The sequence below is a fragment of the Arvicola amphibius genome, chromosome 10, assembly GCF_903992535.2.
Source record: "Arvicola amphibius chromosome 10, mArvAmp1.2, whole genome shotgun sequence".
Classification (NCBI taxonomy): Eukaryota; Metazoa; Chordata; class Mammalia; order Rodentia; family Cricetidae; genus Arvicola; species Arvicola amphibius.
In genome coordinates, this window is record NC_052056.1 from 49,503,548 (window position 1) to 49,528,369 (window position 24,822).

General features: G+C 41.4%; 1 pseudogene; it reads left to right on the forward strand.

The window, feature by feature from the left end:
* Nucleotides 1–19,216: 19,216 nt before the first annotated feature.
* Nucleotides 19,217–20,552, forward strand: LOC119825296 (annotated as a pseudogene).
* Nucleotides 20,553–24,822: the final 4,270 nt, after the last annotated feature.

Genomic DNA, 24,822 nt, shown 5'->3' on the forward strand with positions numbered 1-24,822 from the left:
CCATTACAGATGTCAATAAACAATGTTAAAATAGTTTCTGTTGGTTAGACACAGCCCAGTGAAACATAGGATCAAAGCAAGAAAGTAATAAAGATGTAGAAAGATCAATATTTGCATAAGTAGAAGACATAAGAGGATTGACTGGGCCAGGGCTTGACAGTAGTGAAGCAGAACGTGGAGGCTGCTGCAGGGGAAACCGTCTGGTCACAGCTGCACAAGCCGAAGCACATAGACCTCAAATACAGGGTTTTATTCTTTGTTTGTTTTTAAACAGTTCCCTTTTTCTTTATCTTTTTTTTCACATTTACTTATTTAGTCTCTGTCTCTCTCTGTGTGTGTATGTTCTGAGGGGTGTGTGTAAGTTATTATGCATTTTTCATCAAGAATCAGAATCCTATGAGAAGGGTGTGTGTGTGTGTGTCTGTCTGTCTGTCTGTCTCTCTCTCTCTCTCTCTCTCTCTCTCTCTCTCTCTCTGTGTGTGTGTGTGTGTGTGTATGTGTGTGTGTGAAATTTACTACTCAATTTCATTAGGAGTATGTGGTTGATTGTATGGTCAGAGAAGAACTTGTGGAAGTCTGTTTTTTCTCTTGTTTGTTTGCTTGTTTTTTGGTTTTTTTGAGACAGGATTTCTCTGTAGTTTTGGATCCTGTCTTAGAACTCACTCTGTAGACAGGTTTGCCTGGAACTCACAGAGATCTGCCTTTCTCTGCCTCGTGAGTCAGGATTAAAACCTGCACCACCACCGCCTTTTCTTCCCCTGTTCTCTCTTTCTATCATGTGAGTCCTGGAGATCAAAATCAGGGCAACATGCTAGACAAAATCATCTTTACCTTCTGAGCCATCTTGTTGGCCCTCAAATATAGTTTCTAGTGATTGTTTACTACTGCCTTTATGAAAACATCCGTGTCAGTAAAAAATGATGCTCAATTACAGTAGTAAAATGCTACACACACACACACACACACACACACACACACACACACTTCTCAGAATAAAGCAGAAAGCATGTTGTTTTTAGCTGGGAACTTGACTGGATTTAGAAACACATTGTGAGTGTTTGCAAGGACATTTCCAAAGAGAGTGTCTAACTGAAGAGGGAAGACAGACCTTTAATTCAGTCTGCACAAGCCCTGGGCTCGGGTCTTTAGCTGAATAAAAAGGAAAAAAGCCAGCAGAGCTCTGGCATTTCCATGTTTGCTTTCTGCTCGGCAGAGATGTGAGCCAGCAGCCTCCTGTTGCCTCAGACAGGCGTGGTCCTGGTGCAGCACCTTCCCTGCTGTGATTGGCTCTGTCAAGTCCAGAGGAACTTCTCATCTATTGCCCAGGTATTCTGTTCACAGCAATGGCAAAGTGGCAAACACACAAGCCGTTAGCATATGTTAAACTAATTAATTTTGAAACCAAACATAAGCACTATTACAGCAAAGGTAAATTCTCCCACCCTCTGCCACAAATTCTTCAAGAACATACACAGAAAATCCAACTTGATTGTAAATTGCAAAAAAAAAAAAAAAGTGACTAACATGTGCTTTGTGACAGAGAGTAACCAGTGGTCATCTAATGGCCACCATGATAGCAAGTCAAAGTTGAATACCTAAGAGATGTGAGGGTCAGGGGCAATTCTAGGGAAGCAGACAAAGGGAGGACAATGTTACAGCAGGACAATGTCCAGCCCCTGCACTACCTGGGAGTTCCTTGTCCTGGTGCACAGCAGGTTGGTATTCTATAACTGAGAGACGAGTGACGAGAAGGCATCACACAGTTATAAGCTACTTCGAGAAGGAATATAGAATCAAATATTTATAAGATGATGTATGCAGTGAGAGAATACCTAGAAGACTATTTTAGAAATTACACACACACACACACACACACACACACACACACACACACACACACAAACACACACACACACCGAATGCAGGAAGTCTCTGGACCAGTTTAACAAGAAGTCAAATCGCTGAGGAAAGAAGGTTACCTCACTGAAAACGTGGTGAAAATGAAGAGAAGCCGGGGAGGAAATGGAAGTGGATGAGGTTACTGAGCAGGTATTTTACTACTGCTTAATTTCATGTGCACGGGCGTTTTCCCTGCTTGCATGTCAAGGTAGGAAGCTTGTGTGCCTGGTGTGACTGGAGTTACAGTCCGTCGGGAGCTGCCACGTGAATGCTGGAAATTGAATCTGCACCCCTTCCCCCCCGACACACACACACACACACACACACACACACACACACACACACACACACACACACACACGGAAGAGCAGCAGGTGATACTGAACTCTGAATATTTCTTTAGTCCTGAATGAGCAAAGGTCCTAGGTACAAGAAAATAAGGACAGAATACAAAGGAAAGCATTTCTTTGGATGACTAACAAGAAAGACTAGTACTTCAGACAGGAAAAAATGTGAAAAACCATCAAGGTCAGAATGAATCAAACCAGGAGGCTGAGAAGCAGCAGCGAGAAGGAACGGGGATTCCCCAGAGAAGGAGCGGCTGTGGCCAGCGCTCGAAGATGCTACTCGTGCCTAGAGCGCCACCTTGCGGATACGCGTAAAACTAAAGTCTTAACTTGAAATCTTCACCACACCGTCCTTGGCAGTCTTCTCCTGGCTCTGCCTGCACCCTGTCTTCGCTGATTTCCCAGCCACAGCATGTTTTCTTAAAGTTCTGACGAAGCAAAATTGTAACTGGAAACAAAAGCTTTCTTTGCACACTCAGGTGACTTCTTAAGAGCTAACGTTGGCCCGAGCTTTCGGGAGTGTATGGTTTTTTGTTGTTTGTCTGTTTGTTTTTTGTCATAAAAGGCTAAGATGCTGATGGGAAAAATGTATGATCCAAGAATATCAATAAGGCCACCGGACTGCAAAGCAGGAACTGAAATGGGTGGTCATGGGTGGCTGCCCTGTTTCCCATCATTCAGCTAGACCTAGAAATCCCTTGGAATTCGTGGCTCTCTCAGAGGGTTCAACAAGGTAGATACCAATTGTGTGCATATGTATATTTCTGCATATAAAAGTAAACGAATTTTTAAATTATGTCATATATTGAAATGTGTCTTCATGTATAAAAGAAATAAGCATTTAGTAGCTACCATGACTCCTCCTGAGCCCCATGGTCTTCAGCTCGGATATCTCTTGTCCCTCTTTCTCTCTTGTCCCCTCCCTTGCTCCCTCCCTCCCTCCCTCCCTCCTTCTCTCCCTCTCCCTCCCTTCTTTTCTTCTCTTTCAGTCAGTTCCTCACTTTGTGAGGTTGGTTTCAAATCCATTGCATATCAGGAATGATGAAATTAAAAAAAACTTTTATTGATTCTTTTTGGATTTTACATCGCGCCTTCTGATCCTGGCCATCTCTGTCTGCCCCCACACCCACCCCATCTTCCCTCTGCCCTTGTAACCTGTCCTCCAAAACAAACCAAAATTTAAAAGAAAAAAACCCCACTAAACAAAACAGCAATAACAAAACAAAACAAACAACCAAAACAAAATGAAAAAGAATCTTCTCATGGAAGCTGTAGTGTGACCACTGAGTCACACAGTTTACTCCTCAGTCCTTTCGTCTTCTCTTTAAGCGTTCATTGCCACGAGTCCTTGGTCTCAGATGCCTGGCCAGACCCCGGGGCATCTGCACGTCCTCGGTAGTAATGGGGGCCACGGAAACCAACTCAAAATGAGACTGCTGTAGAGCCACGGATCCAACAAGGCCCTCAGTAGCAGCCCTAGCCTGGACAACAGCGTGGTTCCCGATAACAGAGACGTCCACTCAGATCAACATGGCCCCGGCAGCAGCACAGCCCCCGGACACACACATGACCACAGGTTGTAGCCTAGACCCCGGACATGCCGGTGGCCTCTGGTGGCAACATGGGCCATGAACATCAACACGGACCCAGGCTGTGGCAGGACCACAGACCCAGACATGGTCCTAGGCCATAGCCCCGGCTCAAATGTCACCAGGTAGAAGTTCTGGTCATTTAGATAGGCCCGGCCCCCATGGCAGCAGGGCCCTTGGTCACCAACCTGGCTCCAGGTGTCTTCCCAGACCACAGGCCTCTACAGTGGCAATATGAGCCACAGATATCACCTGATGCTTCAGCTGCTTCAGGGTTTTGTACCAAGATTGGCCCTTGGCAGTAGCTCAGGCCCAGAAATGACCCTGGACTCAGGTGAGTAGCCTGTTCCTCACCACCATCGCCTCTTCAGATCTGCCTCTCTCCCTAGCCCATGAAGTGCTCCACCTGTCTTCTACCTCCCCACCCTGTACCTGCTCACCACAGTGGTGTCTGATTGCCTGGTGCCATAGGTGCCAGGTGGCACTTTGTTGAGACCTGCCCCAACCAGCCTTATGGCCTGGCGCCCAGAGCTGTGCCTGTTGCTGTGTTGAGACTCCCCGGGAAGGCTCCTAATTGAGTTCTGTCCCCACCAGCCTCTTGGCAAGGCTCTGAGCTGTTGCTATGTTGAAACCCTAGAGCGACCTTGAATTCTGATTCTCATGTCTCCATGTCCCTAGATATGTACCACCATGCCTCGTTTACGTGGTACTTGGAGTTGAGCCCAGCACTTTCTATACGCTAGGTAAGAACTCTAGCAGCTGAGCTACAACCCCAGCTGTCTACAGTGGGTGACTCCTGGACTGAAGCTTCCAGATCTGCACAAGTGACCTTGGAGAGTCCTCAGGAAACCATCCATTTCATTTATGTGGGACTCGCTTCATAGCCAAATACAGAAGACTTAGGAAGCAAGTTCTCCTGCCGGCTTGATACAGTCTAGAGTTATCTGAAGGGGTGTCAATTGGAGGATTGCTTCAATCTGACTGACCTCTAGGTATGTCTGAGGGACATTTTCCTTTTTAAATTCCTAACTGGTTGAAGAAGGCACACCACCATGGGCAATACTACCCCTAGCCATAAGAAAACTAGCTGAGCAGAAGCTAGGGAGCAGGCCAGTAAGCAGCTTACCTCTCCAGTTCCTGCTATTGCTTGAATCTCTGTTCCTACTTGACTTGGTGATGGATGGTGACCTGGGAGATGAAGTAAAGCCTTGCCTCCCTGAGCAGGGTGCTTGTTGCAGCCACAGAGAGCAAAGTGTGACATGAGGTGAATGAATAGTAGACCAAAGGAAGCAGTTCCCGGTGCTTTCTGAGTGTCTGTGTGGTTACGGTCCTTCACTGCGCTGCCGTTTAACCATATGGCTTAAAATACATCTGATGAATAAATGAAAAAAATGGAGTGTGCTGCCGGGGGAAACAGTGAAGAAGACTCAAAAGACAGCTCGGCAATCGTGACATTAAGTTATTGTAGACAAAAGTTGACAGCTGCACAATAATTTTCAATGAAAAATATTTCATGATTTAGTCACATGAAAAATGTTAATTTCAGAGATCAGAAGGGCACTGAGGAAATAAAGCCAGTAGCACTAAAGAATTCCATGTCTTTGCTTCTGTTCCATGTCTGTTGCCTGTGCTGTTTTTCAGCTGAGGCGGTGACTAGTCCGTTCTTCTCCGTCATAGCATTTGCCACAGCCAACGCTGATGGCACTTCCTGATCCAGTTGCCACAACAGACTCTAGCAGCCCAGTTCTGCTCTCACTTCTCTTCCGTTCATGATGAGTCTCTAGAATTTTGAAAGTCTATGGTTGGGAGTTTACCAGCTGTGATTTCCCTGTGTGGGGGCCGGGGTAAGCTTTGGCTACAAGATCTTCTGTGTCATCTGCTTCGACCTCCCTAACTCACAACTTTCCCCACCTTTTCATTGGCAGCATTCCCAACTTCGCAGCGGTTTGTTCCACGATGGAAGCTTTCCTGAGATTTGGGTGTCTCATTCCTCGCTGCTGTTGACTGTAGCTTTGCCCACACCATTATTTGTCATGAGGACTGAGGAGCTACTGAGCAGCATCTGATTTCATTTCCTGCTCGTTTTCTGCTCCGTGCATGGTCCCTAGTGACTGAATGGCTTGACTTGATGATCTTGTACCTGGTTACAAACCCAGCGTGTACAGTTTCCTTGAGAGTGAGATCTGTACCTATAACTCTCAGTTAGAACACAAACATAGTTCTTTTTTAATATTTATTTATTTATTTTTTTATTAAAAATTTCCATCTCCTCCCCTCCTCCCACTTCCCTCCCCTCCCCTCCACCCACACCCCCACTCCCTCCCTCTCCAGGCCAAAAAGCAGTCAGGGTTCCCTACACTATGGGAAGTCCAAGGTCCTCCCAACTCCCCTCAGGTCCAGGAAGGTGAGCATCCAAACTGACAAGGCTCCCACAGAGCCTGTCCATGCCTTGGGCAGCAGAGAAAAGGGTGCCTGAACTGGCCTTGTCTTATAGACACACTGATGATTATCTTGCATATTACCATAGAACCTTCATCTGGTGATGGATGGACATAGAGACAGAGCCCCACATTGGAGCACTGGACTGAGCTCCCAAGGTCCTAATGAGGAGCAGAAGGAGGGAGAACATGAGCAAGGAAGTCAGGACCGTGAGGGGTGCGTTCACCCACTGAGACAGTCGGACAGATCTAATGGGAGATCACCAAAGCCAGCTGGAATGGGACTGAGGGAGCATATGATCAAACCAGAGTCTTTGAATGTGGCTGATGGTGGAGGCTGACTGAGAAGCTAAGGATAATGGCACTGGGCTTTGATTCTACAAGCATCGTTCTTAATCAAACAATCTGTATCAACAAGGAATTTCCTCAATTCAAAATGAAAAGGCAGTATTCTATGGATGGGGGTTGTGTGTAAACATGGAGTTCATACATTATATGATGATAGCAGAATTATGGTAAATTTTGAGGTAAAAAAACAGAAAAGAAGATGAAAATCAATAAAAGATAATAATCTGCATGAGGGGGAGTTTCCTCAGCGGGCAAAATGGCGACTATAGAACCATAAAGACCTGAGTTTTATCTTTATCACTCACAAAACAACAACAAACAAACAAACAAACAAACAAACAAAAAACCTCCAGGCCTCGAGACATATACCTGTGCTCCTCAGTATTGGTAAGGTAAATTCAATCTGCAGAACACACATAGAGAGCTGGAGAGAACCAACTCCACAAAGATACCCTCTGATCACTACACATGTTGTCTACATACTTCACACACACAGTAATAGTTTCATTTTAAATATATAGTCTCATGTCCATGACTGGGTCATATCTTCAGAAATAGAGGGCACATAGGCTGTATTGAGAAGGGATGTAAAGGGATATCACATTGGGCATATCACCCACTACAGCCAACCAAACATAAATGTACGTTGCGTTCTTGTCTCTACTTTTCCTGGCATACATTGGATGACTCTTCATATGAAGATCATCAACTATCTATATCTTAGTGCCTGGTAGGGATGAGAGGCTTAAACTGTGAGAGCTACTGGTGAGTATGCCATGCGCATCCATAAGCAGAGTGGGTGCTAACAGCTCTTTTGTTACTTTCAGGAAGAACTGGCATTGGAAGGTTTATAAACTTCATGGGGAAAGATCAAGATGGGCTGGAGGTGGTCTCTAAGCGCTTCAGCCTCTCCTGCAATGGGAGACAGCCAGACCTCTGACTGCTGACTGCTACAAACTTCCTAGCCAGGACAATCTGGACAAGGGAACTGAAGTAGCTGAGAGATACCCTCCCCAGCTCTTAGTGAGCATGTCACATGCAGTAAAGGAGACATGAGGCCTTCCCCACGCACCAGCTGTTAGCTTCAGTTTTTATCGTAATTGAAACGGTACTCTGAATGCAGCATTCACAGCTTCCACAAAGATTTTCACAGATGTACCGTTGCTTTTTGGTTCTTGCATTATGTAGGTCTCTGTAGAATACAACATTTTCATTAAATTGAAAGCATAGCTCCATACCTAAAGGTTCACAACAGGGCTTGCATGCATGTTTCCTTGCACACTTAATCTGTGTCTTGAAGCAGAAATGCATTATCTGAGTTGAGTCTCCAGCATTCAGCATTCTTGGATTGAGCATACTTTTGCCCAATGTTTGTTTGTTGGCTCCATGGGCATCTGTAAATTCCAGTCACTTAGAATTACTATACCAGTTGGAGGTTTGAGCAGAAGAACAGACAGGCAGGCTGTGCATCAACAAGCATTTGACATTTTAAATGTTCCTGATATTAGAGCATTGACATTTCATCTTTCATATCCTTTCTTTCCAAAATGAAATAATGAATGGTATTTCTTGACAGGTTAGAACTTTTAAGATTTGCTCCTCTATCTTAAGCAGGCCCATTAGCATGTCTGTCAATGAATGGCTTTCTTATGGAAACACCTCAGAGGCTTCCAAGACCACATGCAAACCAGCTTTGTGTCAAAGGCTTCCTGATTATGCTTTCATATTCAAATGAGAGCTAGTGCACCCCACTTGGGGAAACTGAAGAGACAGGACTTGCCTGTCTCTTCTACTTAACTAATATCAATGCAGATAGAGGTGAGGATGGAGGTTTAAATGAGAGATAAAGGACAGTAAAAATGAACTATAAGGAATAGAAATATGTTAGAGATTTTCTTTCTGAAATATTCTGCAAAAGTCTCCTGTAATGTCCATACTACATAATAAATAATATCAATATAAAATAATTACAGGTAAAATAACGTGAGGAAAATCACTGTAACCATAAGATGAAAAATGCAGACTACCTACTGGACTGTGTGCACCCTGGCATTGGCAGGTAAAAGGGAAATGCAATTGAAAGAGCAAGACTCTCAGCAAGAAAAACAAACAATTACAGAAAGTTGCTGTATTGTCAGATGACAGAGTGTCTCAAATTGTCTAGGATTCCATGAATCCCAGAGATTTGTAAACACAAGGTTTCAGGTGATGTTAAAGTAGGTGATTTTATCTATGGCAAGAAGACAGAGGGACACAGAGCTAATGGGGCAAAAGATGGACTCAGCTATATTTGCTGGGCTGCTGTAAAGTGGGCAGGAGTCACACCCGGCTGCCTGCTGCTGAGAAGGTTCCTTTTAGCACCCTGTGGTGGGCTGAGTGGGACAGAGGATGCCTGGCAAAGAAGAAAGGTGGTGGGTAGGTGCTCCCAGGTCAGCCTCACAGGGTCAATGTGGGAAGGAGGGCTATGACTGAGAGTTTACCCTGTAGTGAGGGAGTTGATCAAGTAGGTCCAATAGAATCCTATGGATACCCAGAGCTACAGGCTAGCAGCATCTAAGCCTGCTACACCCCAACCTTCTGTCCACTTTGCATGCCAAATCCTGGGGTCCCGGTGCTTCCTCGGCTCCAGGATCCACCCTAGATCTCCTCAGCACCTCTTCCTTTGGAATTATGACTGGCTTACAAAGTTCATTGAGATTCCTTTCCAGGTTTTCTTAGGTGCCACCTCTCGGATTTCTGAAGTCTATTTAGTGTGCAGAACCAAAGGTTCACTCAGGGGCTACATCTCCTCAACTGATTTGAAGCATCTGTGGAGAGGCAAAGGGGCATTCACTGTCCATCACAAAGGACAGCTCCGTGCTGTCAGTGAGGAGAGCCCATACAGTGCACATAGAACTCCTCAGCTGGCTTCCTAAAAGCTGTTCTGGTGAGTAAGGACAGAGAGAAGTTCCTAGAACTTGTTTTTTTTTTTTTTTTTTTGTCAAAAAAAAAAAAAATCCAAACCAAAACAACACAAAATCAAACCCACAAATTGCATGCACTTCTTAACTTTTCATGAGAGCAGGCCTATGAAGATAAGTTTGAATTTATGGATACAAAAATTAATCTAGTTCATGATTAGAGCATGATTGCACCTCCCCCAACTCTGCATCTCTTATAAATAGGCACCCCCCATCCTACCCCTCCTATCCCCAGACACCACCCCACTTCTCTATGCTCCAGCCTCAGCCACACTGCCCCATGTGCCTGCAATTTAGCTTTGGGGATACAGAGTCTCAGGAAACACCCCTGATCTCCATGTGACTTCATGTTGCTTTCATGAACCAGGATCCATTAATTATGTTCTTTTTGTGACCAGATGCTGGCAGGAAGCCACTAAGGAAGAAAAGGCTTACAGTTTGAGAGGATGTAGACCTTCATGGCAGAAAAAGCACAGCAGCAGGAGCAGGAGGCCGCTGATCCTACTGTGATCACAATGTGGGATGCAGAGACAGGAAGTAGGCCCACCCTGGAGTGACTCATTTCCTCCAGAGAGGCTCTGCTTCCATAAGGTTCCACAACCTTCCATAGTAGCACCTGTTGTAGGAGGCTGCTTGTTCGTTCCTGGCTGCCCAGACTCGAAATAACCATGCAGAAACTGTATTAGTTAAATCACTGCTTGGCCTATAAGCTCTAGCTTCTTATTGGCTAATTCTTACTTCTTAATTTAACCCATTTCTATTAATCTGTGTATCACCATGTGGCTTACCAACAAGGTTCAGGTTCATCTATTCCCAGCAGCAGCTACATGGCATCTCTCTGACTCAGCCTTCTTTCTCACAGCATTTGGTTTAGTTTTCCCCGCCTAGCTCTACTTTGCCCTATCACAAGCCCAAAACAACTTCTTTATTAACCAATGGTATTCACAGCATACAGTGGGGAATCCCACATCAAACACCAACAGCTTTGAATCCAGTGCTCAAACACGTGAGCCTGTAGACAGTTTTTCATATTCAAAACAGTACACATGTTTTAAATAATTTTTTTTTGGATTATAAGCATTGAGCAGAGCCTACTGCCCAGTGATGTAATGTTTATCCAATATGATTGGAGCTTAACAAAAACTCTAAGAGCTACTTTCTTTTGGTTCTTGAATAGCAGCTTCCCAAGAGCTCCTATGTGTATGAAGGGTCCCTGGTGTATGAAGAGTCCAAAATGCCCTTAATTACCCTCTGACCTCCATTTATCAAAGAGCAGTGACCCAATTAAATGCACATCACTACTCAATAAGAACCTAGGTTTTTCAATGCATTTGCTTATCTTATTACCATAGTTCATTGGTGCCTTCAGGGGAGATTGTACTTGAAAAAGAGAAAAATGAAAATGATATTATTAAGGGATCTGATAACATTTGTTTTATGAAAATGACACTTACAAAAAAACAGTAATTGTTTCCCTGAAGTTTCTATAGAGTTGAAGATATACAGGAAGCAGATAGCCTGGTTCGTTGGTCCAATAGGTGGAGAAATAAAGGAGGAGAGATGGCAGGAATGAAGAGGCAGCTATCCTAAGACCAGCACAAGCAGTGACTCAATTTCTTCTCCACCCAGGTCAGTGACTGGTAACCAGCTGCACCACAGTTAAAGCTTGGCTCCTCCTAGAGCCAACAAAGAGTGTTCCAAACCCAGAGTGGTGTCAGCTGCAAGAAGGAGACAGAAAGTGGCTAAGGTAGTACCAGGGTTACATTTATTTTTCTTTCCAAAATGAATTGGAATAAAAGTAATTGGAGAAATATTTGAGAAAAAATATGCTTTGTGTAAAATAGATCTCATGGCTGAAAAACAGTAATTTAAAGCAGTACGTAGTACATCAGAGAAATAACTAGAGGGATGGAAGAAGTGGCTTTCGTCTCCCTAAACTTATATTAGAATAACCTTTAAAAATGAAAATGAAATACAGGAAAGCTCTGACATTTAAAACCAAGCTAAGGCTTCATGCTTGCTAGGGAAATCTAAATCATTAAAACCCTGTGGACAGAGAATAGATTTTTCAATACTCAGAGTATGTTTCTGGGGACAGCTTGTAACTAGACAAAACTAGATGCTCAAATTAAACCACCAGTCAGAAAACTTCCTCAGTAAGATGACCGACAATACTGGGGAAAGTACATAGGATGGTAGAATTGCTCTGTGGAGAGAGAAATGGGCTGAGTCCCAAGTCTGGGTTCTTCTGAACTTTGACCCTGAGTCTTGGTCTTCTCATTTCTAAAGTGAAAAGATCATCCCTGAGGTTCTGCCTCTTCTGATAGCCTGATAGTTCTACTCAATGGGACATTCACAGTGTAAAGTATAATGCAAATTTAAGAACAATAATTTGTTCATGTTTGAATGAAATTGCAAAGCCACAGTATTGGGTTTCATTTGGTTGATTTTTCTGTTTCTTTGTTAGCTTGGTTTTTGTTTGTTTGTTTTTTAGAATCCTTTAATTTTTTAATTAACTAATTAATTTTCATTTGTTTATCTATTCTTTATGAATTTCATAAATTATATTTGTAACATATCCTTTTCATCCCCTAACTCTTCCCAGATCCTTTCCTACTTCTTACTTACCCAATTTCATGTTCTTTTTCTTTCTTAAAAACCAAAAGAAAAAGAAGATAAGTGCAGTCTGATTTGTGTTGGTCAACTACTCCTGAGCATGAACCTGCCTTGGAGTGTGGCTGATATACCCAATATCACTCCATTAAGGAAAATGGATCTTCCCTCTCCAAGCAGATATCATTTGGGACTAGCTTCTTTCCTAGGAGTGGGGCTTCATGCCTGCTTCTACTCCTCTATGCTGGGAGTTTTTTGGATTTACCTTGTACAGGTCTCCTGAATGCTGCTATGGGCTCATATGTGCACCTGCCCTGTTGTGTTTGGAAAATACTCTCTTTCTACCCCTTCTTCTTTAGAGATTCCAAGAACTTATTTTACTGTTTTAGACTCTTGTGGTCAATGAATCTTTGCTACTTAAGAGCTCTGTACCTGAAGATGCTAGTTGCTATCCCTATCCATAAGTCTGCTTTGCTCTCTGTTGTATATGGAATGCTAAGTGAGTGACAGGCTGTCTACACTGAAGTCACCTGGAAATCTTTTTCACAATAAAAGAGAAAATGCCATATCACCTGGATATGCAATGTGATTCCAATGCTTGACCACTACACGTTCTTTGTGAGAGTCCCATCCTTTGGTTGTCATGGAAATGACCAGAGTACATCCACACTCTATTTCTTGGCATTGACCTTTAAAGGACATTGAGACCATGGAGTCATGAATATTTCTTTTGTAAGATAGAGAAAAGAATTGCAGATTCATTTGTTTGCATTTATCTGTACATGTATGACTCTATTAAATTATTTTTGGCAAAAAATATATCTAAGCTTCCATACTGATGAAGTCAGATTAAAATGCTTATGTAATTACTGTAAGGGTGACATGAGATAGAATGTCTCCATCAGCAGGGACTTGGCAGGCCTGTCAGTGTGTTCTTAGTAAACATCATATCTATAAATATTAGGATATTTAAATTCTCAAGTAGATGAAGCTATGGGTGCTTCCCAGGGAACACTTCCTCATTTGGGCAGGAGGCCATCTGCAGACTTGTCCTGGACACTTTAATCTCTTGTTCTGAGCCATTTTCATTGGTCTCTAGTGAGCTCTGAGGAAACAATAGCCTGATAACTGGGATCTCTGGATAGACAAAACATTTGAAATGTCAACAGCCTCCAAGCTATCACTTGCCCACACATTTACGTTGTTCCCTGTGCTCTTCAAGTGGTAATAAGTCCTCCCTCACTTTTAGGAAAAAGTCTTTAAACAGGATGCCACTCTTGGCTTCTCTTCCAGCATGGGTCTGGACCACTAATTCTTACCATTATCATATGATCTCATTTCTACAATATCCTGAGCACAAGTCTTTCCAAGAGACTTAGCTTATCATTTATTTATTGAATGATTTATTTATCTATTTCTCCATAGGATGTGTTTCTCCGGAAGGAAGCATGACTTTTTCTCTCATCCTCTTCAAGCTTTTGATCAACTGTCACATTAGTGGGGTTTTTCTTAATCATACATTTAAAAGTTAGCCTGTAACAGAAGACCCAGCGGAGGAACCTTCACCTGGCGATGGATGGAGAAAATGACATAGCCCCACATTGGAGCACTGGACTGAGCTCCCAAGGTCCTGATGAGGAGCAGAAGGAGGGAGAACATGAGAAAGAAAGTCAGGACCGTCAGGGGTGCATTCACTCATGGAGACAGTGGGACAGAACTAATGGGAGATCACCAACTCCAGTTGGAATGGGACTGATGGAACATGAGACCAAACCGGACTCTCTGAATGTGGCCTACGGTGGAGGCTGACTGAGAAGCCAAGGACAATGGCGATGGGCTTGGATTTTACGGCATGGAAGGCTCTGTGTGGGCCTTGTCAGCTTGGTTGCTCACCTTCCTGGACCTGGGGGAAGTTGGGAGGACCTTGGACTTAACATAGAGTAGGGATCCCTGATGTCTCTTTGGCCTGGAGAGGGAGGGAGTGGGAGTATGGGTGGAGGGGAGGGGAAGGAAGGGGAGGAGGAGAGGAAGAGATGGAAATTTTTAATAAAAATGAGAAAAAATTGATAGATAAAAAAAGATAAAAAAGTATGTTTTTAATCAAATAGATTGCATGTATATTTCAAGATGATTATGTGGATTTTCTTCTTCATTCTGTCGATATAGCATATCTCCTTTTGAAAAACATGTTGGCAATGCTTTGTCTGCATGAAGGCTCAGCTGGTAAGAGTACTTGCTGTGTGAATCTGATGACTTGAGTTTTATCCCCAGAACCTACAGTAGCCAGAGGGAAAAGTGACTCCCCAAAGTAGTTCTTTAAAGTTTGTCTACATGGTGGATGCCTCGAATTGGACTCTCATACAAATTAATATTAATAAAATAAAATAATGTTTTAAAATGTTGAGAATTCTGATGTATAAGGGATATGACTCTAAGTGGGACCTATCTGTATTAAGTCAGCTAACATCAAGTTGAATGAGGAAAACGGAAGGATTCCTAAGATCTAGAACAAGACAAAAATCCTCATTTTTATTACTGCACTCAATATAATTTTGGAGTTGAAACTAGAACTATCAGGTATGAGAAAGAAACAAGACTTTTAAGTTGACAAGGTGATTGTCAAACTGTCACTGAAGGCGACATGATCTCTACTCAGAAAACTCCAAGATTTCCACCAAAATCAAGTAGAACTAATAAATTCACCAACTTTGCCAGCTACAAAGCTAACATATAAAACCAGCGGTGTTGCTACAGGAAACTAGAGAGTTATCTGGAACAGAAACCAAGAAAGCAAGCCTACTTACAAAGCTACAAAGAGAGAGATTACCTAGGAGAAATTTAACCAAAGAGGTGAAAGATTATAAAAAGTTATAAAACACTGATGAAAGAAATTTTATAGACAAAAGATAGAGGTAATATAAACATTACAAGACTGGTAGACTCCATAAAGGTAAAATGTCAGCATTATTGACAGAATCTACAGATTCAAAATTATCTATCTCAAAGTACCAATGGCATTCATTATAGAACCAAGAAAAGCAATTTGAAAGTTTGATAGAACATCCCTGTCCTTCCACCGCCCCTAACAAAACACAAACAGCTAATCATATCTTACATAAAAGAACAAAGTCAGAGACAAGCATATTGGCAAACACCTAAAATTAAAGCATTAGGGAGGTTGAGGAGGGAGGATTGCCTTAGTTTAAAACCAACCTGACCTAGAGAGTGAGGCTCTGACTCTAAACAAAAAGAAAGAAATGAGAGAAAGAGAGAGAAAGAGAGAGATATTTAAAATATATATATTTTCTAGCTTCAAATGTATGACAAAGCCATATTCATTAAAACATCATAAATCTCTGGATGTGGCGGACAATGAGGGCTGACTGAGAAGCCAAGGACAATGGCACTGGGTTTTGATTCTACTGCATGTACTGACTTTGAGGGAGCCTAGTCTGTTTAGATGCGCACCTTTCTGGACCTGGATGGAGGGGGAGGACCTTGGACTTCCCACAGGGCAGGGAACCCTGACTGCTCTTTGTATTGGAGATGGAGGGGAAGGGGAGTGGGGGAAAGAGGAGGGAAATGGGAGGTGGGGAGGAGGCAGAAAATTTTAATAATAAAAAATAAAATTAAATTAAATTAAAAAAAACATCATAATCTTGGGTTCTATGAAAAGATTAACAAATTTGAAAATTACAATGAAAAGAAATAAAGAGAAAGATAGTTGATTCTATAAATAGGTATGAAATAGTAAAAGTATTAATTTTAAAAAGGAACAATAGAATAAAAAAAGAAAAAACAGAGACTTAATAGAATTGGAAATGAAAAGGGCATGTCACAACAGATTCGAAGGGAATTAAGAAGATCACCAGGAAATACTTTGAAACTTTCTGTTCCAACATGTTAGAAAATCTGGAAGAAATGGATAAATTCTTAAATGCATATGACTTTTGAAGATAGAAATCCAGAGGATAGAAGCAATATAAGCAGATCCATGACAAGCAATGAGGGTGAAGCAGCAGTAATTAAGTATTCCATGAGGAAAAGCCTAGGGCTTAATGGATTTGCTGCAGAATTCTACCAGATTTCAAGGAAGATCTGATACTAAGAAATAGAAAGAGAAGGAACAGTACCAAACTCATTCTACAAGCCCAGTATATCCTTGATACACCTCGATACCCAAACTTCATAAAGATACAACAAAAAAGAAACCTGCAGAACAATTTCTCTGATAGATAAAAATTATCAATCAAAACTTAAAATCAAGTTCAAAATCATATTAATAAGCTCATACACCTGAACAACTTGGTTTTATCCCAGGGATGCAAGGTTAATATAATGTTCGCAAATTAATAAATAAAATAAACCATATAAATAAAATTAAATAAAGAAATCATAAGCTGTAGTGATGAGATGAGCAAGCCTGCTTTTCATCCCGCCCAGATCCCACACAGCTAGCTTTACACCCGAAATAACAACACAAAACTGTATTCATTTAAACACTGTCTGGCCCATTAGTTTCAGCCTCTTATTAGCTAATTCTCAAATCTTGACTAACCCATATCTAATAATCTGTATGCCACCACGAGATTACCGGGAAAGATTCAGCATGTCTGACCTGGTGGCTGACTCCATGGCATCTGTCTCAGAGAGGAGAGGCATGGCGATTGCCTCCCTTCCCTTTTTCCCAGCATTCTGTTCTGTCTACTCCACCTATCTAAATCCTGCCCTATCAAAAGCCAAGGCAGTTTCTTTATTAACCAATGAGAGTCCTCCATCAATAAGCCATCTCTATAGATGCAGAAAAGTCATTTGACAAAGTTCATGTACCTTCATGAGAAAAGTCCCAAAGAAGTTAGGAATAGAAAGAATATACCATCACATAATAAAGGCCATTTAGGGAAAACTTAGAGCCAATGTTATATCGAGTGATAGAAAATTGAAAGCTGATGAAATCATTTAAATAAGTAAAGTAGAACTACCACCTTCCCCAATGATGCCGCCTGTGAGTGTGTATCCAAGGAGTCAGCATCCTGTCTCAGAGGTGCTTGCACATGCACGGTTAATATTGCTCTCTCACAATAGTGAGGAAGCCTGGACGTTCACCAACCGGTGACTGGATAAAGAACATGTCGAGCATAAATACAATGAAATTTTATTCAGCCATAAAGAAAAACAAAATTGTGTAATTTGCAGGAAACTTAACATTTTATGATGTGAGGCAACTCAAGCTTAGAAAGATCAACATAACATGTTCTCTCTGAATCACAGATCCTAGCTTCTGTTAACTATGTGCACCAACATGGGAATAATGTGGGTAACATTACAATGTGGGTAACAGTCAGAACCCTGGAAAGGAGCCATGAGACTGGGAAGTAGTTAGTATAAGGGATGTGGTGGAAAAGACAATAGAACAAAGTAGAAAGGTGAATCCTGGAGCAAAGGGTACAGCAAAAAAACTGAGGGCTCTGGGATAGGAGAGCTGTCATTAAAAGGACATCAGATAATAGATGGGGAGACTGTGGGGGAGAAAAGCAACCTTGAATGCCATTGAGAGGAATGGCTATAAGGAATCAATGTGAAGGTTTCTTAGAAAATTGAAATACAAAGGCCATATGTCCAGCAGTTCCATTACTGTGCATATGACCAATGTAAATGAAATTACTTCCCCAAAGAATTAATCTGCATTCTTATGTCCCTTGCAACACTATTTACCTTAACTGAGAAATGGGAACAATAAAAGTTTCCATTAACAGATAAATGGATGAAGGCAACCAGGAACACACACACACACACACACAAACACACACACACACTTAAATACTATTCAGCCACCAAAACTTGTGAAATCCTATTATTTATGACATGATGTAACTGGAGCTCATCATGCAACCAAAATAAGGCAGACAGAAAAACAAGTATCTCACAATGTCATTCTTATATAAAATATAAAACGTTGATTGCACACAAGTCAAGAGTTGAATGAGCCTGTGGAGTGGAAGGGAGACAGAGATGAGGCAAGGTAATCACTGTGTGCTAAGTTACAGTTCTGTGCAAGATTGCATAGTAGGGCAACAGCAGACCACACTGATGTATTGTATACTTCAAAATGCTAGCAGAAAGGATTTTAGACTTCTTACCACATAGCATGCAAACTGTTTGGAGATTAATACGTTAAATCTTATTTAAGCATCATACACCTTAAACACACTTCACAGCACAAGTTGGTGCCACATTTATGTACTCAATCAGTTTCATTTAACTTAAGGATGAATAAGTAAAATAAGAGCACAGCTTTTGCATTCTTCTACTCTGTTGTGCCCCATTCTTACATCATTCTGTGTGCTTCTTCTTTATTATGTATCTCCACTGGGACAGGACTTCTCTCTATAGAATTCTTGCATTTTGGTTTATCAAGTTACCTCCAGCACTTTCCATCTGCCACACAGTAGGTACTCACCAGATATATGATAAGTAAAACTTGCCTATGATCACACGTTGACAAAATGACAGAGCTAAACAGATCCTCTTGCTCTTCTCTGGGATTCCAATTTCCTGCCATCTGTCCCCTCATTATGTCACACAAGTCTGAATGACAAAAATATTTTTCTATTATCCTTCAAATTAATTTCCAGAGAACCCCAAATAATCCAGCTAGTACTGCTACTTAAAATAATTTCTAAATTGGCATTTAAACAGTTTTTTGATCACATAAGAACATCATCATGTTATATTATCATCCAAGATGCTCTTTATGTTGTTTTGATGATGCATTTTCTCACCAAAATGGCACTTGTTCATCTGGTCACCTAACTTGACTGCAGATGATCTCTGACTATTTAAAGAAATCAAATCACAATTTATTCTTAAAAATAGAATGGTAAGGCCGGAGAGATGCTTCAAAGGTTAAGAGTACTTATTGTGGCCTCATTGAGTTACTTACCTCTACTCTTAGCTGTCAGGAAGAGTAACTGGGATCTGGTGTTTGCTCAGTCACTCTCACCTTCTAACCTGTAGCTACCATGCGTGAGTGCATCTCCATCCATGTTGGCCAGGTTGGTGTCCAGATGGACAATGTCTACTGGGAACTCAACTTCCTGGAACATGGCATCTGGCCTGATGGACAGATGCCAAGTGAAAGACCATTGAGGGAGGAGATGACTTCTTCAACACCTTCTTCAGTGAGAAAGATGCTGGCAAGCATGTGCTTGGGACAGTGTTCGTAGACCTGGAACTCACAGTTATTGATGAGTTTGCCCTGGTAACTACTGCTAGCTCTTCCAACCTGAACAGCTCATTACAGGCAAGGAAGATGCTGCTAATAATTATGCCCGTGGCCACTATACCATTGGCAAGGAGTTCATTGACCTTGTCTTGGATAGAATTCGCAAACTGGCAGACCAGTGCACAGGTCTTCAGGACTTCTTGTTTTTCCACAGCTTTGTAAGGGGAACTGGCTCTGGGTTCACCTCCCTGCTGATGAAGAGGCTCTCTGTTGATTATGGAAAGAAGTCCAAGCTGGAGTTCTCCATCTACCCAGCTCCCCAAGTTTCCACCACTGTGGTTGAGCCCTACAATTCCATCCTCACCACCCATACCACCCTGGAGCACTCTGATTTTGTCTTCATGGTAGACAATGAGGTCATCTATGACATCTATCGTAGAAACCTTGATATTGAGCACCCCACCTACACTAACCTTAACTGTCTTATTAACCACATTGGGTCTTCCATTGCTGCTACCCTCAGATTTGATGGAGCCCTAAATGTTGACCTGACAGAATTCCAGACCAATCTAGTGCCCTACCCTTGCAACCACCCACCTCTGGCCACATATGCCCCTGTCATCTCTGCTGAGAAAGCCTACAATGAGCAGCTTTCTGTAGCAGAGATCACCAAAGCCTGCTTTGAGCCAGCCAACCAGATGGTGAAATATGACCCTCACCATGGTACATACATGGCTTGCTGCCTGCTGTACCGTAGTGATGTAATTCCCAAAGATGTCAGTGCTGCCATTGCCACCATCAGGACCAAGCGCAGCTTCCAGTTTGTGGACTGGTGCCCTATTGACTTTAAGGTTGGCACTGTGGTATCTGATGGAGACCTGGCCAAGGTTCAGAGAGCTATGTGCATGCTGAGCAACACCATAGCCATTGCTGAGTCCTGGGTTTGCCTAGATCACAAGTTTGATCTGATGTATGCCAACCGTGCCTTTGTGTACTGGTATGTGGGTGAGGGTATGGAGGACAGGGAGTTCTCTGAGGCCGGTGAAGACATGGCTGCCCTAGAGAAGGATTATGAGGAAGTTGGTGTGGATTCTGTTGAAGGACAGGGTGAGGAAGAAGGAAAGGAATACTAATCTGTTCTTTTTTTATATGGTTTATTTTTTTATATTTAAAAATTTCCATCTCCTCCCTTCCTCCTCCTCCTTCCCTCCCCTCCCCTCCACCCATACCCCCCTCCCTCCCTCTCTTTCAGCCCTGGATCATGTCAAACTCCCAGAACCTCAGCTTCAACATTAGCTGGGATTGATGCTTTTGTGTTAACATCATTCTGTGATCATGTCTTTTCCTTTTCCATGAGTCCCTGTATGGTTAGTTCCAGGATGTCCCAAAGTAAAAGCTTTTTTTTTTTTTTTTAAATTTCTTACTGTACTTGCAGCAAAATGCTGCAAAATCAGATTTGATTTCCAGGACTTGCTGTTGTGTCAGGAGGTTCACAGCTGTCTTTAATTCGGGGATATCTGAGCCAGACTTTTAGCTTCTGGCTTCTGTGGGTACCTGCACCCATATGTGTGTTCATGTACACACATAAACACACATACTTGAATAAAATGAAACTAAAAAAGAATGACTTGTTACCATCAAATAAAGAATAAATATAAGAAACTCATTCATTAATATGAAGTAGAATCATTGACTTGAGTGTGTGTGTGCGTGTGTGTGTTTTAATCTGTCACAAAACTAAATTCCTATGCCAGCAATGCTGCATAATTAGTCTATTCCATTTAAGCATTTTGCTGGTATATTTATATAAGTTATCTGACTAAATTTTCATGTAAAATTTGTTCTGAGAAAAAATTATAACACGATTAAATTGAACTTAGACCAGTGTACTATTAGCACAGTGAACTATAAAGGCATAGGCAGATTTGTCAGCAAAATACCAATACTTCAAAGATCAAAAGGGCAAAAAATTTACAAAGAAAAAAATAAAACTGATCTTCAAGGCCATGGACATTAGACAAACAACACAAATTAAAACATAACAATAATTTTACATGTCAAATTTAATGTTAAAAAATAAGATTTGACATTGGAGGAAGTAGGAAAGCAGATGTAAGAAATTCTTCATATTAGTTGTTCAGTTTCCGTAAGTCTAAAATTAGTTTTAAATGTTAAATGAAAGAGTGAGTGCTTTGTTTAGCTTTCACTGTATCCGTAGCTGCTCCATATCTCTGTTGCACACATGATTATTGTCATAATCAGTCTTGGCATCTGGCATTTGCATCTTCATCATGATTTTCTTGGCTAGTCCTGATCCTTCGTGTTTCTATAGACAATGCAAAATCAATTTGTCAATTTCCACAAAATTGCTTCTGGGATTTTCTGCTAGAACTACACTGGATCATCGATGAGCTTGAGAGAAGTAGCCATGAAAGATGAACACGGAAGCAACAAAGTGCTGCCTGCCCAGCCCAGTGCCAAGCTCCAGGAATGCACTCCTGCCCAGCCGGCACTAACGAGTGAGTTACACTGATCAGGGCTGGGATCCCCAAACTGTCATGGGAATTCTCTTCTAGAGTAAGTCCCACTTTAGCAGAATTCATTGGTGGCTGTACTTCTACCAGCTCAGAACTCCAGGACAGGAATGCATTTCAGCGGAGTACTTGACAGCATGTAGCTCAAAACAGCTTTAAGTAGAAATGAAAAAAAAAAAAAAATCTACTCACTTATGTAATGGTGTAATGGTGTGTTGACAGCTAGACACCAGAACTCATGCAAGGGATGATATTGTACCTCTCTGGATCTCCAAACTTTATATGCCTCCCTGCATATTGACCATATTTTCCTCCAAATCTTCCCTGAGGTACAAATGAGTCTAATACATTCAATTCTTCATTTCAAAAGAAGAGACTCCCTCCCTCCCCCACATCTCCTGCACTGAAGCTGAAGGAAGATTGCTTGTCCTGCTGGGCCTTCGCTGCATAGGTCACTGTGGTCAGCAGGACAGATGGCACAGATAGGGTTGCCCACATACCCACCCTACTTGACTTTGTGTATATTCTGAAGCTGGAGGCAGACCACTGAGAACCATTGACCTGACCTACATCTTAAGAATGGGTGTCTCACGCGTGAGATGAGTTCTCAATCTTGAAAGGGGCAGGGGTAAGAAGTCATCAGACAGACATGGCTCATGTCACTGGAGTTATACAATATGGGGCCTTGTTTCTCACCTGTGACAGTGTCACCCATCTGCCCATTAGAGAGCCAAGGCAATGGTGGGTTTAGACAATGGTCCTTTCACTAAACACAACAGAAGAAAAAAGCTTACAGAACCTAGGTAAATTTTAAGCATTTTTAGAAAAATATTTTCAATTGTGTGATATAAAGTACTGTAGAAGTTATTTCCTGGAATTGTTGCCTAATGTTTGTACATATACAAATAAAAATGATAAATATTTGAATTATGTATTATGATGATTCGATGCACAAATACATTATTAAATGAAAATCACATTCAAGTTAATTCACTTTACATAGTCATAAGATCAACTGCTGGCCATTTTCACCACAGAATACCTTATTATTAACTACAATCATATGCTGCAAAATAGAGCTTAAAAATTCATTCATATTATAACAAAGTTCCTAACCTTTAACCAATATCTGTGCAACCCACTCCACCACAGAGTTCCTAACAACAAGCATGTAATTGTGTTTTCATAGAATTGATATTTTTAAATTTCATACTTATTGAAACTATGCAGTATTTGGGTTTTTGTGAATGATTTAATTGGTTTAGTGTCATACTATGTAAACATTAAAAAAAAAACCCAGTAAAACTCAACATATTTTCAATCAGAGACCTGGGCAAAGAAATGAAACAGACAATATCACTAAACAAGATGAACAAATGACAAACATGCACACGAAAAAGCAGTCAATATTATCAGGAAATGAAGTTTCAAAGCCAGATGAAGAAGTTGCATGTCATGGAAATGCCTGAAATGGAAAAGAATAACAGTAAAGAACCAGGAGGAACACTGCAGTGTTTCCACGCAATAATTCTACTTCCTAGTGAGCTGTTTAGCATCCTTCCAGCTTTCCCTTTCTGCCTAACTGCCAACAGCTCACTTTCTTCCTGAGGCTCTGGCTTACTTTGTGTTTTAACTGACCACACACTAAACTGAAGAACCAACCTCCAAAAGAAGCATTTAAGATTCAGGCCCTCAAAATTCATGGTTTGATTAAAGTCTAATTAAAAAATCTAAAGTGTCAAAATTATGTTTTGGAGTCAAATTATTTTGTTTTCAATCAAATCCCACACACTAATAGTGGGAGACTCCAACACTCCTCTCTCACCACTGAACAGGGCTACCAGACAGAAAATTAACAGAGAAAGAAAGGAATTAATAGAAGTTATGACTCATATGGGCTTAATATACATCTATAGAACATTCCACCCAAACACAATTATTTTGTTTTCAATAAAATCCTTTTAAAATTATTACTGAACAAATTGTCATATCTTATAATAAGTTTTATACTTTCTAATTAAGAAAATTATAAATCATCAGGAAAGTTATTTCCTCCAAATGCTGTATTAGAAAAGAATAAAGTGACCGATCCTTAATGTCAATTTTATGCCTTTTCAGCTATAACTGAGCCATTTGCTGGTGAACATTCGACATCCATACTTGTCTGTGGATTCTTGGCAATGTGCATTATGTTCTAAATAAAATGTCTATAAATAAAATATCTGCCTCATTTATTTGTTTTTGTCAATTTCAAATAAATTGTGATGACTTCAAGCTGTAAGCTTAGCATTATCAACTTTGATTGCAGCTGTGGAAGTGCTGGGTAAAGAGGAACCTGTCCATGTCCAAACAGTTATCACCCTAAATGCTTTTGTTTTCAGTTTCACTTCTTTTGTGGTCAAAATAATAAGTTTATAATATATAGTTGTGTTACCAGAATGTCTAGTAATGTTTTTCTGATAATATTTGTTCTGGTCAGAATAAATAATAGTCCCTGGATATTTAGTCTTTGTAATGATTAGAACAGGTATGGCCCTCACTGACTCATTTGTTTGAGTGTTTGGTCAAAGGGAGTGGCACTATTAGGAGGCATGGCCTTGCTGGAGTAGGTGTGGCCTTATTGGAGGAAGCTTGTCACTGTGAGGATGGGCTTTGAGATCTCCTATGCTCAAGCTATTCCCATTGTGGTTCACAGTTGCTTCTGCTGCCTAAGGTTCAAGATGTAGAACTCTCAGCTCCTTCTGCAGCACCATGTCTACCTACACCTTACCGAATGAAGATCCTGGACTAAACCTCTGAACCTGCAAGCCAGCCCCAATTAAATGTTTTCCTTTATAAGAGTTACTGTGGCCATGGTGTCTCTACTCAG